Here is an 18,192-nt window from a genome sequence, read left to right on the forward strand (position 1 = left end):
GTGGTCAGCAACAAAGGTGTTCTTTCCAGGGAACAGGAGATGGACACAACAGAGGCAGAAGAGCTGGTGGGAGTCAACAGGAGATGGACACAACAGAGGCAGAAGAGCTGGTGGGAGTCAACAGGAGATGGACACAACAGAGGCAGAAGAGCTGGTGGGAGTCAACAGGAGATGGACACAACAGAGGCAGAAGAGCTGGTGGGAGTCAAAAGGAGATGGACACAACAGAGGCAGAAGAGCTGGTGGGAGTCAACAGGAGATGGACACAACAGAGGCAGAAGAGCTGGTGGGAGTCAACAGGAGATGGACACAACAGAGGCAGAAGAGCTGGTGGGAGTCAACAGGAGATGGACACAACAGAGGCAGAAGAGCTGGTGGGAGTCAACAGGAGATGGACACAACAGAGGCAGAAGAGCTGGTGGGAGTCAACAGGAGATGGACACAACAGAGGCAGAAGAGCAGGTGGGAGTCAACAGGAGATGGACACAACAGAGGCAGAAGAGCTGGTGGGAGTCAACAAGAAGGGACGAAGAACACAGAAATTTGAAGTGATGGAACTGGTAGGGGGGGGGGGGGGGTCGTGAGAGACAGAGAGACACACAGACACAGACACACGAGAGAGAGAGAGAGAGAGAGAGAGAGAGAGAGAGAGAGAGAGAGAGAGAGAGAGAGAAGAGGGGGGGGGGGGGGGGCGGGGAGAAAGAGAGGGAGAGCCAGACAGACAGATGCAGACAGAGAAGGTGAACAAGAGACGACGAACACATAGCAAACAAACAGAAAATCACGACTGAAGACTAGCGTAGGTGTGCTTAACAAAACATTTAAGTAAGAAATAAAAAAGAAAAAAAGAATGAAAGCCGAAAAGAGAGAAAGACAGACAAATGCACAAGCAGATGCACGCTCGCCTTACGATTTGTTTGCCAAGACCTGGCCAGTTTCTGTCAGCCTTTGCTCTCTCCCGATGTAAACAAACAAGCCCCATTATAACCCTCAGGTGTATCTTGCCCCATCACATCTGTTGTTATCTAGTTCACCTGCCGCGCTGAACGCTGGTGCATGTAGCGAGATGGTACAGCTGGAGAGATATATATAGAAATCTACAGAGAGATATATATATATATAGAGAGAGAAAGCAACAGAGAGAGAGAGAGAGAAAAATAGAGGACATTTATTACAACAAATTAAATGCCACCCCGCTGTGTTGTTCTGGCTGGATGAGCTATTTGCTAAAGTTAATAACTGTAGAACATGCCTGCTAGAACGTTGACTGAGGCTGACCGAATATAAATGAATTGTTCTGTCCACAGGTACGTACACTAGTACCCACAGGGTGTGAACACTGCATGGCCAAGCTGTTTTTGTTCATTTAACTATTGGTTTAAGCGTGTTTTTATTAATTTCTTGTATACATGTTATATACAGTAACAACATTAAGAACGTTAACAAGCAGACGGCTTATGGACACGTTCTAAAACTAATAATCAATACACATTCTGATAACAAGACATGGCGAACAAGTGATAACTTCAACCCTTTTCTTTCAAAATATTTCATAATATTTTATACAAATAAAGAGAGAGAGAGAGAGAGAGAGAGAGACTGAGAGAGAGAGAGAGACTGAGAGAGAGAGAGAGAGAGAGAGAGAGAGAGAGAGAGAGAGAGAGAGAGAGAGAGAGAGAGAGAGAATGCTTTGCTACATCTATTGCTGTCACTGTTAATATAATATCAGCCGAAGCGATCAGTTGACATAACGTAATCTTGTACAGCAGAAAATATTTTCGTATTCAAAGATATAGTTAAATCAGTATTGCCAAACAAAAGTGTTTTGCAATCCAGAGCGTACGTTGGTAGACTATTGAATAAAATGGTTCTATGTTCTTTAAATTTTGGACAATGTAACAAAAAGTGTTCAGCGTCTTCCGGGCGTACTCCACACGTGCTTTCTAAATTATCATTTAACTATTGTCACATTCTTTTACTTTCCCGCTCACACCGCTGAGTCTATCTTGCGTTAGTTTCAGTGTCAAAACCCAGTGTGCCTCTTTCCCGCTCACACCGCTGAGTCTATCTTGCGTTAGTTTCAGTGTCAAAACCCAATGTGCTTCTTTCCCGCTCACACCGCTGAGTCTATCTTGCGTTAGTTTCAGTGTCAAAACCCAATGTGCTTCTTTCCCGCTCACACCGCTGAGTCTATCTTGCGTTAGTTTCAGTGTCAAAACCCATTGTGCTTCTTTCCCGCTCACACCGCTGAGTCTATCTTGCGTTAGTTTCAGTGTCAAAACCCAATGTGCTTCTTTCCCGCTCACACCGCTGAGTCTATCTTGCGTTAGTTTCAGTGTCAAAACCCATTGTGCTTCTTTCCCGCTCACACCGCTGAGTCTATCTTGCGTTAGTTTCAGTGTCAAAACCCAATGTGCTTCTTTCCCGCTCACACCGCTGAGTCTATCTTGCGTTAGTTTCAGTGTCAAAACCCATTGTGCTTCTTTCCCGCTCACACCGCTGAGTCTATCTTGTGTTAGTTTCAGTGTCAAAACCCAATGTGCTTCTTCATTCATTGTCACATTCAAAGTAGGTGGAACCTGTCTATAACGACCACCCAAGGGACCCCCCACGGGACCAACGAAGGGACCACCCAAGGGACCACCCACGGGACCACCCAAGGGACCACCCAAGGGACCACCCACGGGACCACCCACGGGACCACCCAAGGGACCACCCACGGGACCACCCAAGGGACCACCCAAGGGACCACCCACGGGACCACCCACGGGACCACCGAAGGGACCACCCACGGGACCATGCAAGGGACCACCCAAGGGACCACCCACGGGACCACCCAAGGGACCACCCAAGGGACCACCCACGGGACCACCCAAGGGACCACCCAAGGGACCACCCACGGGACCACCCACGGGACCACCCAAGGGACCACCCACGGGACCATGCAAGGGACCACCCAAGGGACCACGCAAGGGACCACCCAAGGGACCACCCACGGGACCACCCATGGGACCACCCAAGGGACCACGCAAGGGACCACGCAAGGGACCACGCAAGGGACCACCCAAGGGACCACCCACGGGGCCACCCATGAGACCACCCAAGAGACCACCCAAGGGACCACCCAAGGGACCACCCAAGGGACCACCCACGGGACCACCCAAGGAACCACCCACGGGACCACCCACGGGACCACACAAGGGACCACCCAAGGGACCACCCAAGGGACCACCCAAGGGACCACCCATGGGACCACCCAAGGGACCACCCACGGGACCACCCAAGAGACCACCCACGGGACCACCCAAGGGACCACCCACGGGACCACCCAAGGGACCACCCACGGGACCACCCAAGGGACCACCCATGGGACCACCCAAGGGACCACCCACGGGACCACCCCAGGGACCACCCCAGGGACCAACCAAGGGACCAGCCAAGGGACCACCCAAGAGACCACCCCAGGGACCACCCAAGAGACCACCCCAGGGACCAACCAAGGGACCAACCAAGGGACCACCCCAGGGACCAACCAAAAGTGGTCGTTATCGAGAGGTTGTCGCTATGAAAAAGTGAATTATTGTATAGTAACAACAGCTAGTGGGAATAGTTTGGGATGGTCGCTGTGGGTAAAATAGAGAATCCTACATGGCTTGCTGTGTCGTACCAGATTTACACGAGTTGTTTTTTTAAATATTGAACTGCGAGCGAAAGCGAGCTGTTCACTATTTGAAAAAGCAACGAGTGTAAATCTGGTACGGAACAGGAAGCCATGTAGTAATCTGTTTATCTTACATACTGTACTTACGTGTATTTTACTGAAAATGTCCTGCATTCGAGGCAGCTAAATTGAAGACGCTTGTTTTAGAACCTCGATCTCTTCTAAAGCCTCGTGCAATCTATTACGTCAAAGCAAAGAAACGTCACTCTGAAAGTGTGGCGTGACGTGTTAGTTCTAAAGATTCATCGAGGGTAATTAGCGAGCGCAATTTGTGTTTCTATAATGACGTTTGTCTCGGTGACTTTGGCATCATAAGCAGTGGAAAAACAGGTCCCTGCCAGACTTGCTTGACATGACCTCATTTACATGATATACACCCGTGTGATTTGAACGATTATTATCTCACGGGTGTCTCTCTCACGCATGTAGGATAAAGTGAATTATTGTATAGTAACAACAGCTAGTGGGAATAGTTTGGGATGGTCGCTGTGAAAAAGTGAATTATTGTATAGTAACAAACAGGGAATAGTTTGGGATGGTCGCTGTGGGTAGGTGGTCGTTATCGAGAGGTGGTCACTAGGACAGGTTCGACTGTACACCTAATTGAGCCAGTAGCATGGAACTGTTTCTCTCTACTGGCATTCGAAAAAAAAACAAAAAAAAAACCCACCAATAATTGGACACCCATTCCCTTTGACCCTGGTCCGTTCCTCCATCCACTAATTTCTTCTTATAACTTTGAACTCACCTATCCTCCTTTCTTGTGATCGAATTTGGTCCACAACGATGGATACCAAGCTGTGGGGCAGCACCAAGGTCTTCAAACTGACAGCCCACTTAGGGAACATCACGGGGCAACAGATATAGACCCGTTACTATCGAACGCACAAGAAGAAGAAGAAGGTCCATTGATGCATCACCATGACAGACTGACTTGGTTGCTTGGTTTGTCTGTCGGTCATCCCCTCTCCAGTCACCATGTTCATAACCTTACAAAGCTTACTGGTAATCAATGTGTCTGAATCAAAACGTACATGCCTCCGTTCACTCAAACACGCTCCAACGTCGATCTAATGCCTGCATTCCAGCATGTTGATACACAGTTACCACACAGTTACTACAAGTCTGAGTGACCTGCAGCAAAAAAAAACTTGGTCAACATAGGTGGGGTAAAAAGTGTTTTGGCTTTACTGTGATATTGTTCCAACTCGGTAATTCCAGGGGTGACTTCAAACACCTTGCTGGTTTGGCAAGTTCCTTGAAGGTTTCAATTCCTCGCAACGTCAGTTTGTATAAAACCGAAGAAGGAAAATAAGAGATGTTAACTGAGATGAAGACCCAAAGAAAAACAGAGCCAGAAACTGACAGCTACAAGCGGAAAAGTACAAGTCCCCCAAAAGACAAATCGGATATTCTGCACGACACTTTTAACGGACATTTAAGGCATTATTCAGACACAGATGGAGAAAGACCAGATGGACAGACAGAAGAGAAGACAGAGACAAAAACAGAACAAGAAACGTACAGGTAGACTTGGTAGACAGGTACAAGTCCTGACAAAATGCTCTTCTTTTCAGAGGATGATCCCTTTATCCGATAATAATGGCCATTTTCTGCCAAGATCCAGCATGAGTGGGGCTGGGGTCCTGCCATGGGATGATTAGGTTTAGTGAATCTCGCCTGCTTGTCTCTGGCTTTTGGCATGGACCTCCTGGTTTTGGCAAGGGGATATAATAATGTACTCTGTTTCTGTGCTGACTCTTTCTGGGGGTGTCCAGGTGCGCTCACATTCTGATCATCATTGCTCCACGGCTATCGCCAGTTATCTCTCTGACCGGACGCTGACCGGACGTACGCTAAAGTCCTACGCGAATCTATCAAAACAAGAATACAGAGTTATTTCCCATATGTTGTTCACGAGCAGTGTTCGCGAGACGAAAATGATTGCAGATTGGCCGACTTCGATAGTGATCTCCGTTCTGTTCTTCACAGTTATGATAAAGACATCGTTCTAAGGTCAAAACAAGTCGAAATTTTGGGACTGCTGCCGGAAGGAGACCGTAATATATGGTTGCATCACTGTCAGAAAAAATCGTCTGCTCCAGCGAGCGCCGAAACTAAACTGTGATTATCACGTGACACTTTTGCCAGAGTTGTTTGCACAGTAAATACAGCCGCGAAAAATAGCTCGCTTGAAACTGTCTTACATATCAATTCCTTTGTAATTTAAAAATTACACAACACCATGAAAAATCATTATCGACGATCGCGAATCTGCTTATATCCATAACACATTACAAAAAGATCTAAATATGTACAACAACAAAAATTGATGTCCTCGCCAGACAAGGAAAACCAAGGCATCCTGTCAGGGATAGAATGAGCCGAACTCATTTTGACCTGAGGTCAGGATGGTGCGCTTACACTTGCTCAAGCCCCTGGGTTGCCCGTCACTGATACAGCGGAACCCCCTTAGAAAGTACACACACACACATACACACACACATACACACACACACACACACACACACACACACACACACACACACACATATCTCACCAACACCAACTTAAGACTTTACCCTTGCCCTTCCTGCTTATGACCTAGCTGATTTTCTAAGATGTGTGGATGTTTTAAAAGGAATCCACCAACTATACCATTGCGGTCTTTAAATCAGAGTAAACCCTGGACACACAACAATGAATAAAGATACAGATACCTCAGCCTACTGCCCCCCCCCCTCCCCACAATATCCCTTTCAGATAGGTGTAAAAATATTCCAGACAACAAAAACTCCAAAGATGCTAAATCACCATATGGAACAGAATTTGTTTTAAACAAATTTAGACCAAAAGAAATACATGTATTCGTAGATAGACCAAAAGAAATACATGTATTCGTAGATAGACCAAAAGAAATACATGTATTCGTAGATAGACCAAAAGAAATACATGTATTCGTAGATAGACCAAAAGAAATACATGTATTCGTAGATAGACCAAAAGAAATACATGTATTCGTAGATTTGTTTGTTTGTTTATTTGTTGCTTAACGTCCAGCCGACTACGCAGAGCCATATCAGGACGAGGAAGGGGGGGATGAAGGGGGCCACTTGTCAAGCGATTCCTGTTTACAAATGCACTAACCCATTACTTGTGTCCCAGCAGGCTTTAGTAAAACTAAATTAATACCTACTGGAAGATTACCAGTTTCCAGTATGTTAAAATAGGCTTAACCTATCTACTGCTGGACTTACATCAGAACACTAACAGATTAAAATATACATGAATCGCGAGACAAGCGGCAAGAGAAGAGATTTTTGGAAAAAATACAGGTGAATGAGCAAGAAGGCAGAAAAAAGAAAAGAATTCATGAAGAAAAAGAGAGCATGACAGGAAAGAGGAACCAAAAATCTACCTAACAGCAAACTAGAAAGCTCCTGCGGTTCCAAAAACAGGAGGGGCCTTTAATTTCATAACCGCAGTGCCCCACTGCGGGAGTATTCGTAGATAGACCAAAAGAAATACATGTATTCGTAGATAGACCAAAAGTAATACATGTATTGGTAGATAGACCAAAAGAAATACATGTAATCGTAGATAGACCAAAAGAAATACATGTATTCGTAGATAGACCAAAAGAAATACATGTATTCGTAGATAGACCAAAAGAAATACATGTATTCGTAGATAGACCAAAAGAAATACATGTATTCGTAGATAGACCAAAAGAAATACTGTATTCGTAGATAGACCAAAAGTAATTAATACATGTATTCGTAGATAGTCCAAAAGAAATACATGTATTCGTAGTTAGACCAAAAGTAATACATGTATTCGTAGATAGACCAAAAGAAATACATGTATTCGTAGATAGACCAAAAGAAATACATGTATTCGTAGATAGACCAAAAGAAATACATGTATTCGTAGATAGACCAAAAGAAATACATGTATTCGTAGATAGACCAAAAGAAATACATGTATTCGTAGATAGACCAAAAGTAATACATGTATTTGTACATAGACCAAAAGAAATACATGTAATCGTAGATAGACCAAAAGAAATACATGTATTCGTAGATAGACCAAAAGAAATACATGTATTCGTAGATAGACCAAAAGAAATACATGTATTCGTAGATAGACCAAAAGAAATACATGTATTCGTAGATAGACCAAAAGAAATACTTGTATTCATAGATAGAACAAAAGTAATACATGTATTCGTAGATAGTCCAAAAGAAATACATGTATTCATAGATAGACCAAAAGAAATACTTGTATTCGTAGATAGACCAAAAGAAATACATGTATTCGTAGATAGACCAAAAGAAATACTTGTATTCGTAGATAGACCAAAAGTAATACATGTATTCGTAGATAGTCCAAAAGAAATACATGTATTCGTAGATAGACCAAAAGTAATACATGTATTTGTAGATAGACCAAAAGAAATACATGTATTTGTAGATAGACCAAAAGAAATACATGTATTCGTAGATAGACAAAAAAAAATATACATGTATTCGTAGATAGACCAAAAGAAATACATGTATTCGTAGATAGCTGTCTCTCTGCTTTGGATTTCTACCATAAACGACATGAAAAATGTCTCTTTTTATTTATCCTGACTGTGAAGACTAAGTGAAATGCAATACACACACAGCTATTTAGTGTTGTGCACGCACGTCCTAATCCTATTCGTAAACAGGAACCCAACAAAAATCAATTACTTCTCAAACAAAGCCACCCGAACAAATACATCTGTCAACAAAATGCTACCATTGATTTTGTTTTTTTAAAGCGATCACGTTGCTTAAAATATGACCCTACATAAGGACAGACAGGAAAAAACACTTGTGGCAGAACTGACATTTAAAGGCACACATATCACATTACACCGATTCAGCAAGTCTTTCTATTTTTATCTACATTCACATGAACTAATTCAACAACAGCACTGACACAATCTTTTTCTTGATTTCAAATTTTTTTTTTTGTGGTCGATGCATACTTTCCTCGAATAAATCACAAATCATCAGGACCCATCACATCATCATCAGTCACCTAAGGGGGGCTATATACTTTTCTTCATGAATCGCGAGACAAGCGGCAAGAGAAGAGATTTTTGGAAAAAATACAGGTGAATGAGCAAGAAGGCAGAAAAAAGAAAAGAATTCATGAAGAAAAAGAGAGCATGACAGGAAAGAGGAACCAAAAATCTACCTAACAGCAAACTAGAAAGCTCCTGCGATTCCAAAAACAGGAGGGGCCTTTAATTTCATAACCGCAGTGCCCCACTGCGGGAGACTCTGACATGGATTACAGGATCTTTTCCGTGCACACTTGTGCTTGCAATGCAATGCATGTACACACGAAGGGGCCAAATGTTCAACTCCTTATTTGGCAAGAGCAAAGGACTTTCCCAGTGAACACATGTGTGCAAATTAATCATTTTTCTTTTAACTCAGTTAAAAGAATGATGACAATGCACTGTTTGAACTTTAACACCTAGAAGGAAGATACTCTTGTGAGGAAATGATCAACTTCAGTTACCATACTGCTGCAGGAAATGACACTCATCAATCTACTTGCAAACAATTCTTTTTTTAATGTCAAAAGTCATATGACACTGAACAATGACCAAACAATTCCCCTGCTTCTTGTTGACTGAATAAAAGTGTGACAGCAAATGTTAGTCTACCTTCCTGTTACACTTTTTCACTCACTGATCTAATAAGAATAATCCTTCGTTAAAGCACCACCTTCTGCTCCTCCTCCCTCCCTGACCTTTCTTTTCACTCTGTGTATAACAAACACTAAATACCCACGCACAAATAAGGCATTTGCCAAAAAAGTAACATACATACAAATGTGTGCATCAACTGTCTGCCAAGTTTCTGTATTCATCGGAAGAGTACTTTGATATATATACATGTATATATGTGTGAGAGAGAGAAAGATAGATCGAAAGAAATTAATACATAGGAGATCGCTATCTCAGACTCAGACTACCTGCCTGTCGGTCTACTTATGACAGAATCTCTTCAGGAAGGTACTTATCAGGGAATCTGTTAGACAATATGTGTATGTGTGGGTATGGATGTGTTTACATCAATGTATACATTTGTGTTATGTGTGTCTGTCTCAGTGTCTGCCTCTCTGTCAGTCATCCTCTGTATCATGTATGTCCGTCTGTCAGAAATTCATTCATCCGTCTGCCTGTTTGTCTGACTGTGACATTAGAGAGAGACAGACACAGAGAGAGAGAGAGAGAGAGAGAGAGAGAGAGAGAGAGAGAGAGAGAGAGAGACTCAGAGAGAGAGAGAAAGAAAGAAAGAAAGAGAGGGAGAGAGAGAGAGAAAGAAAGAAAGAGAGAGAAAGAAAGAGAGGGGGTGAAGAGAGAGAGAGAGAGAAAGAGATAGAGAGGTATGTATGATGTCGGCTTGTCGATCTGTGTGTGTACACGCCCACTTCAGCACATGTGTACAGTGCACATTCAATACAGAAACATTCTTTGGTACCTGCATAACTGTCAAGCTTATTTCCTTGTTCCCTGAAAAATGCATTCCATTCCATAATGAAAATGGTAGTGCTGGCAGCTGCCACCTGATCTGCATGAGTATCAAGTGAAGTGAAAGCCTGTTATTAACAGCTACACTCGCACTCCCAATACAAATCAATAAGTCGCCATCACTTTCCTTCCCAGCTTAACAACCTTTCCCTGTTGGCTTTGCGCTCTCCTAATCATGTCATTTCTGTTGCAGCAGATCTATCAGCAATGAACTGAATGCAGCAGATGTATCAGCAATTAACTGAATGCAGCAGATCTATCAGCAATCAACTGAATGCAGCAGATGTATCAGCAATTAACTGCATGAATGCAACGGATGATTGGAAAACAGGCTGACAATAACATGTGTGTGTGTCGATCTGTCTGTCTGCAATGTCTGGAACTCTTACATTTTGACTCCGGACCTTCAGTATTTGAATGATCAGAACTGCTGTCTTTGTCATCATCTTTTGAATGACCGCATGCTACTCAGTGGTACCTGCAATGTAAGGCCCCCTCCGATGAGAGGACACATCCTAATAAAGGACACTTTTTAATAATAATAATAATGGACATTTGCTATAGCGCATAATCATATATATGCTCAATGCGCTTTACATATTAATTTCTGCCGTGTGAGATGGAATTTTTTACACAATATATCACGCATTCACATCGGCCAGCAAACCTCAAGCCTATTAGGGCGAGCATTCACCTTTCACGGCCTTTATTCCAAGTCACACGGGTATTTGGTGGACATTTTTATCTATGCCTATACAATTTTGCCAGGAAAGACCCTTTAGTCAATCGTGGGATCTTTAACGTGCACACCCCAATGTAGTGCACACGAAGGGACCTCGGTTTTTCGTCTCATCCGAAAGACTAGCACTTGAACCCACCACCTAGGTTAGGAAAGGGGGGAGAAAATTGCTAACGCCCTGACCCAGGGTCGAACTCGCAACCTCTCGCTTCCGAGGCAAGTGCGTTTACCACTCGGCCACCCAGACCACTTTTTGTTGTCCCACTACCACTTTTTGTTGTCCCACTACCACTAAAATACTTGACCAAAATATAAGGCCACCTGCAATGTAGGGACACATTTGGCATGCCCCAAGGTGTCCTTTTATTCCAGGCATAGCAGCGTACAGTGGAAGCCCCCTTTAAGACCACCCAAAATCTGAAAAATTAGGTCTTACAACGCAAGAGACTTTAAATAGGGGTCAAATTACAGAGGTTATGAACAAAAAGTCTCTGGGGCGGGGATGTAGCTCAGTCGGTAGCGCGCTGGATTTCTATCCAGTTGGCCGCTGTCAGCGTGAGTTCGTCCCCACGTTCGGCGAGAGATTTATTTCTCAGAGTCAACTTTGTGTGCAGACTCTCCTCGGTGTCCGAACACCCCCCCGTGTGTACACGCAAGCACAAGACCAAGTGCGCACGAAAAAGATCCTGTAATCCATGTCAGAGTTCGGTGGGTTATAGAAACACGAATATACCCAGCATGCTTCCTCCGAAAACGGCGTATGGCTGCCTAAATGGCGGGGTAAAAAACGGTCATACACGTAAAATTCCACTCGTGCAAAAAACACGAGTGTACGTGGGAGTTTCAGCCCATGAACGCAGAAGAAGAAGAAGAAACAAAAAGTCTGAGAAAATAGGGTCTTAAAAGGGAGAGAATCCTTATTGGAGGGGGGGGGGGGGGGGGTCGGTCTTAAAAAGGGAGTTCCACTGTTCCACACTTCAGGGGTATGATGCACCTTGTCAAGAAATACTCAGAGAAAAATATTCACCATACTGAGTTGACTGAGCTGAATTACATTTTACATAGTAGTAAACTTCCGATCTAGTGATCACTTGCATACAATTGTGATACTCATGCGTCACATTTCTTTCAAGTTCCATTATATCAAGAAGCAAGCTGCTACAAAGAGTGTCACCACTTGAAGTTGAACATACACCAGGAAAACTGGATTCAGTCATACAAAAAATACATTTAGCCACTTAGTTATGGATGTGTCATGAAAGATCCCCTTGCAATATTTAGCTAAAGATAAAAGTGTCCCTCAACTAAAGGCGCCAGCTGTTTGACGACACTCAGGCTTTGGTTAAATAACAAAGTAATGTAAGGCCAAAAAAAAAAAGTTGTATGTTTCTGGTCACCCGACCCTACTTAGTTTTTTCTCGCCGACCCTAGACTTTTTTTAATTGCATTTGTAAAAAAAAAGAAAGAAAAAAGCGTCAAAACGAAAGTAACAGACGGCAGACGACAAGGGGGATAACCCCGCATCCCTTTTGTCTCATTTGTTTTGTAATGTGTTGTCTTTCTCTTTGTATAGTAAGTCCAGTCTCTTTGCGTCACTGTATAGAACTTTATTTTCTACCCTGACCAAAAAACAAAAAAACAAAAAAAATCCCTACCTACCTACCCTATTTTTTGTAGCCATGTTACCAGAATCATACAACTTTTTTTGTAAGGCCTACAACAGGTGTCCTTTCCTCTGAGGTTTACCCTGATGGTCATGTCAGCCATTACATCAGACAGACACAAAAAGTGTATTATGGCAACCCGACCGGCCCTATTTTGTTCTGCCAACCCTAACACATTTTTCACCAATCAGAAAAAAATTGAAGGTTCACAGACAAGGGAACATTTGGCGCTCCATAACTATGAAGGAAAAATTAATAATGATAAATCTTTAGAAAAAAAAAAAAAAAATTAAATCCTGACCAACCTGTTTTTTTAATCATGTTTAAATATTGAAACCCCAATCCAACAAACCCAAAAATGGCCTTACAGAGGATGCTGCATTGATACACAATGGAAAAAAATATCAAGGAATACGTGTAGGACAAAGTAAGGCCAACAAAAAATATTAGTCTGTTTACGGTAACATAGGCAAAAAAAATAGGGTCGGTAGGTCGGGAATTTTTGTGTTTTTTTCCACCAAAAAACATATGTTTAAGTTATTTTGCCAAAAAACACAAGATTTTTTTTTTCCCCAAATGCCCCCAAAAAAAGTCCAGGGTCGTGCGAAAAAAATAGGGTCGGTCGGGATACCGTAAACAGACTATTTTTTGTTGTTGGCCTAACCTACATGTAACTAAATCCCTTATAAGTCCTTATCGAACATTTCTCTCACTACTGCACAGATGCATATGTGGCGTCACTGAGTGTGAGTGCACAATTTAGACACAAGCAGTTATGGTACAACATGCTAAGTGTCAATTCATGAGAACTACTTCTGCTTCAGGAAGTAGTTAAGATATTCGAATAATCAAAACAATTAAAACTTGTTTGCAACCTGACACTGACAATAATTATATTCTTCTACAACATGTCATTCTGAACCACTTATTATTCAAGTAAGGTTTTGAAACTGATACAAAAAAATTCTTTTCAACCATAACACAGCTATAAAGTGTGTGGAAAAATATCAATTAAAAAAATCAATAAACATGTCATCAGAGGAATTAATGAGACAGTTGTATAATATATATATTTGTTCAAGCATTGAGACTAAAGTCCACACTAAATAAGGAAGACAATGAGGCAATTTAGATAAGACATGAGAGCATTACAGTAGAACCCCCTTGAAAGAGAGAATGCTTTATGTCCTACAGGCTAAATATTTCGCCTCTTAAGGACAAGATATGGGTAATAAGATTCGAGTTTTACGCCCTCATGGCTTTTGACGAGATACACAAGTGTATGCGTGTTTAGGTGGCATCAGCCATCTGCACTTATGGCAGAATGACCGAGGTCTTTCACGAGCCCTTGTGCTGACACGGGGGTGGGACACAGCTTCCGTCTCTGGGTCTGCACATAAAGTTGACCCGTGTTCGTCCCGGCCCGAATTCGAACCTGCGACCTTCCCATCACAAGTCCAGTGCTCTACCAACTGAGCTACCAGGGCCCCGCAAGAACCCCCTCCCCCTTTTAATACCTCCTGTTTTAAGACGCGTCCTCCGTTCAAAATATAAATGTTCCTCCATTTAAGACTCCCTTCTTTTTAAATTAAAACCTGATTTTCTCTGATTTGTGTAGGTCTCAAAAGGTGGTTCCTCTTCTTCTTCTTCTTCTTCTGCGTTCGTAGGCTGAAACTCCCACGTACACTCATGTATTTTTGCACGAGTGGAATTTTACGTGTATAACCGGTTTTTACCCCGCCATTCAGGCAGCCATACCTTGATCCAACCAACTGGCCCCCAAAAACCCTTAAAGCTGAAGTCAGAACCACCATCCCTGGCATTACTGTGAAGGGAGACCAGAGTGACGCTGTGCTGAAAGCTCTGACAATGGAAGAGATCGACAAGCGCTACCCTGCAGCTAGATGGACACACATCTTTACCGACGGATCAGCTGAAGACGCCACAAGAAACGGAGGATGTGGCGTATTCATCAAGAAACCAGGCCTGCCCCCAGTCTCGGTCTCAGCATCCGGAGGGAGATTGTGCTCCAACTACAAGGCTGAAGTTCTGGCACTCCACAAAGCCACAGAGACAGTCCTGCAGTGGGAAACCCGTCCCAAGAAAGCTGTCTTTCTTTCAGACTCTTTGTCAGCACTCCAGGCCTTGTGTTCGGGCAATCCAGACTCGACCATGGAACACCTGATGCAAAACATCAACACACTGGCCCAAACCACAGCGGTTGTCCTGCAGTGGATCCCTGCACACACGGGGATTGTGGGCAACGAAGTGGCGGATCGGCTGGCAAAGGAGGGCAGCAAAACTGAGCAGCAACCCTCTAATCTCACTTACAGTGAAGCCAGGACCCTAATCCGAAACAGGCAAAAATCCACCTTCAAAAAGAAAAACAATGGATATAATCCACACGAAGATGCCCTCCATCAGCTCACTCGTCACGAGCAGACCATTGTCTTCCGCCTCCGGACAGGCCACTGTGGACTAAACAGCCACCTAAAAAGGATCGGCATCAGACAGTCGGCCCTGTGCCATTGTGGAAAGGCGGACCAGACACCGGACCACTTCCTGCAGACCTGCCAACTCCACTGCAGTGAGAGGAAACATGTCTGGCCCACAGGGACATCGCTGCACACCAAGCTATGGGGCAGCACTCAGGACCTGGAAATGACAGCACACTTCGTCAACATCACGGGCCAAAGAATCTAGACACAGCCATCGTCGAACGCTGAAGAAGAAGAAGGCAGCCATACGCCGTTTTCAGAGGAAGCATGCTGGGTATTTTCGTGTTTCTATAACCCACCGAACTCTGACATGGATTACAGGATCTTTTTCGTGCGCACTTGGTCTTGTGCTTGCGTGTACACACGGGGGTGTTCGGACACCGAGGAGAGTCTGCACACAAAGTTGACTCTGAGAAATAAATCTCTCGCCGAACGTGGGGACGAACTCACGCTGACAGCGGCCAACTGGATACAAATCCAGCGCGCTACCGACTGAGCTACATCCCCGCCCTAAAAGGTGGTTCTACTGTATGCATGACCTTCTCAACTAGCCTTACCATGGGAATCGCTACTGACATCACTGCCTCATTGTTTGATAGCAATTTATGTCAGCTGTTTGGATTCACTTGGGTGGCTATGTTTAGGATGAGCTATTTAAGGCAGAATTAACACATACAGTCCAATACAAAAGGGTATTGTGAAATTAAACATAATATGACCAGTATTGGCGTTTATTTTACCGGTTGAAATGGGAACATACCGGAACAAAAATGGCTGCCGGTATCACCTACCGGTTGATATTTGAACTACCGGTGTTTTTTTCGCTGGTAAAACAACAAAACCAGTACTCTGAGTTGGACTCTTACTGATTCCAATGACCAGCCCACCGTTTGTGTCTGGACTGTTCGCAGCATAAAAGTTTGCATACCGGTTTGAAAAAATACTAGCGCCGTCACTGTATGACTTCATACAGACCTGTTTACCACCATAAGTGTTATGGAGTAATGCTCAGCCCCAAAAATAGTAATCCTGGCACAAAAATAGTAATCATCCAGCATTCGTCGCCAATTACAACGCACATGACAACTGTGTCTGCGAAACGCAATCATGCACATATCCATCATTCACAAACAAAACACATCAGTCAGTTTTTGTAGTCATCATAATTTCAAAGAAGATCACATCAAAAGCACATGCATCACTGATTCTTTTTCTTTTGCTCGTAGTAGGCCTTTTTCAGTGTGTCAAGTGCTTCTCTACTGTACTTGCGCTTGCCGAATGAGTGAGGGCGAGACTTCACCACTAGAAGGCTCTCCAGCGTCTCATCAGACAGACATGATCTCTGGTCAGTCCTGTGCTTTTTCACCCCATTTTGCCATTGAACAAAACAATGCCAAACATGTGAATTAATAAAAAATAAAAAATAATTTATTTTTTATTTTATTACATTTTTTTATTATGAAAATCGTAGTCTTGACACGGATAGCAGAATGGCATATTTTTTGCAGAAAATCGTAATGAATTACGCCAAAATCGTAAGGGTAAACAGGTCTGCTTCATATGAGGCTATTGCTTAATTAATAAACGCACTGGCTATACGCACTCGGAGTGTATACAGGGGTCAGAATTTTGTATACACTCCGGCATTAACTTCCGGTCGCGAAGCGAATTTGCCATTCGACACCACTTTGTGATAGGAAGGCAGAGCAGTTGATTATAACTATAAGAGTACAAAGAAACGAAAACAATCTGATGCTGCACGGCCTTTGCTGTAACATTACATTTTTGGGGTGTACTTAAAAGACCAGACACTGAACCGCATCAACACTCAGAGCGTCATTCAACACCATTTTGCGAAGGTACGCTTCACTTTCGATTCATGGTATCAAAGCACGCTTGGAACAAACACAGACAAAAACAAACACACACACACAAAACTGATGCTTCACGGCAGTTTATTGTCGGAGTTTGGAACACACTTGGAGTGTGTATCGACCTAGAAACAGTTGTATACTGTGTGAACGTACATTATTTGCCAACCCTTGACACTCCGAAAAAGAGACAGCAGAAGTCCATACGTCAGACTAATTTTTCATTGGCTATGACTTGTTAGGGGGCATTACATTGGCTACAGATTTGAAACAGAGCTTTTCATTGTCGGAGTGTATACAGACTCATCGATCCTGTATACACTCGGATTGCTTATAGCTTTTGCCATTGATAAATGCCATCTAGGCTAAGCAGTTTCTTCCTGTAAGTCATGGGACTGAGAGCTACGTACATGTGTCTGTGTCTGTGTGTGTGTCTGTGTGTGTGTCTGTGTGTGTTTACGCCCAGTTACAGAGAAAGAAATAGACAGGGAGGAGTGTTTTCATGAAATAATAATCATAATATTGATAATAATTAATAACAACAACAAATTTTCAAAAATAATAAAGCACTGAATTCTATGTCCATGTCTAATTCACACACACGATCGGTCACAATCATAGTTACAAACCTTTAAAATCACTGGAAAATGTCCCTTGTTCCACAAGACGCTGCTGTGACTGGAACACGTCAAGCTTCAGGAGTTCGTCTGCTCTCGCACATTTCATAATGAACTCTATAATTTTTTCATTTTTCTTTTCGTCCAAAAAACAAAACAAAAAACGTTTGTGATTAAAGCGTTGCAGATACGTACGCTTCCTTTTGAAATCCGTTTCCATGCGATAATTCAATTGCCTGAAAGCAAGCAAGGCGATGAAAAAAACAATGGAAAGAAAGAATTTCTGACGTGACACAAGAAAGGTCGGTCTTCGGATGATCTTCAAGCGAGGTAATTGGAAACAAACTTCCGCTTTCAGCACTAGAAATATTTTGATTGGTCAAAGGAAAAACACGGAAAATCCTAAACTACACATCAATTGGTGACGTCATATTATAATAATTTACGTTTTAGGGCCATATTGTCTGTTTGTCTCATTAAAGGTGATATGTATATTTTGCTTATG

At 43.0% G+C, this 18,192-nt stretch overlaps 1 protein-coding gene across 2 annotated transcripts in view; it reads right to left on the bottom strand.

The window, feature by feature from the left end:
- The window catches only part of LOC138946276 (transmembrane protein 164-like), a 50,326-nt gene extending 32,180 nt beyond the window's left edge, over nucleotides 1-18,146 (bottom strand). For both annotated transcript variants that reach the window (XM_070317817.1, XM_070317818.1), the window contains exon 1: nucleotides 17,700-18,146. The gene's annotated coding sequence lies outside the window, so the exon portion shown is untranslated. The remainder of the gene's footprint in view (nucleotides 1-17,699) is intronic.
- Between the last annotated feature and the right edge of the window lie 46 nt (nucleotides 18,147-18,192).

Source organism: Littorina saxatilis, linkage group LG13, assembly GCF_037325665.1.
Source record: "Littorina saxatilis isolate snail1 linkage group LG13, US_GU_Lsax_2.0, whole genome shotgun sequence".
Classification (NCBI taxonomy): Eukaryota; Metazoa; Mollusca; class Gastropoda; order Littorinimorpha; family Littorinidae; genus Littorina; species Littorina saxatilis.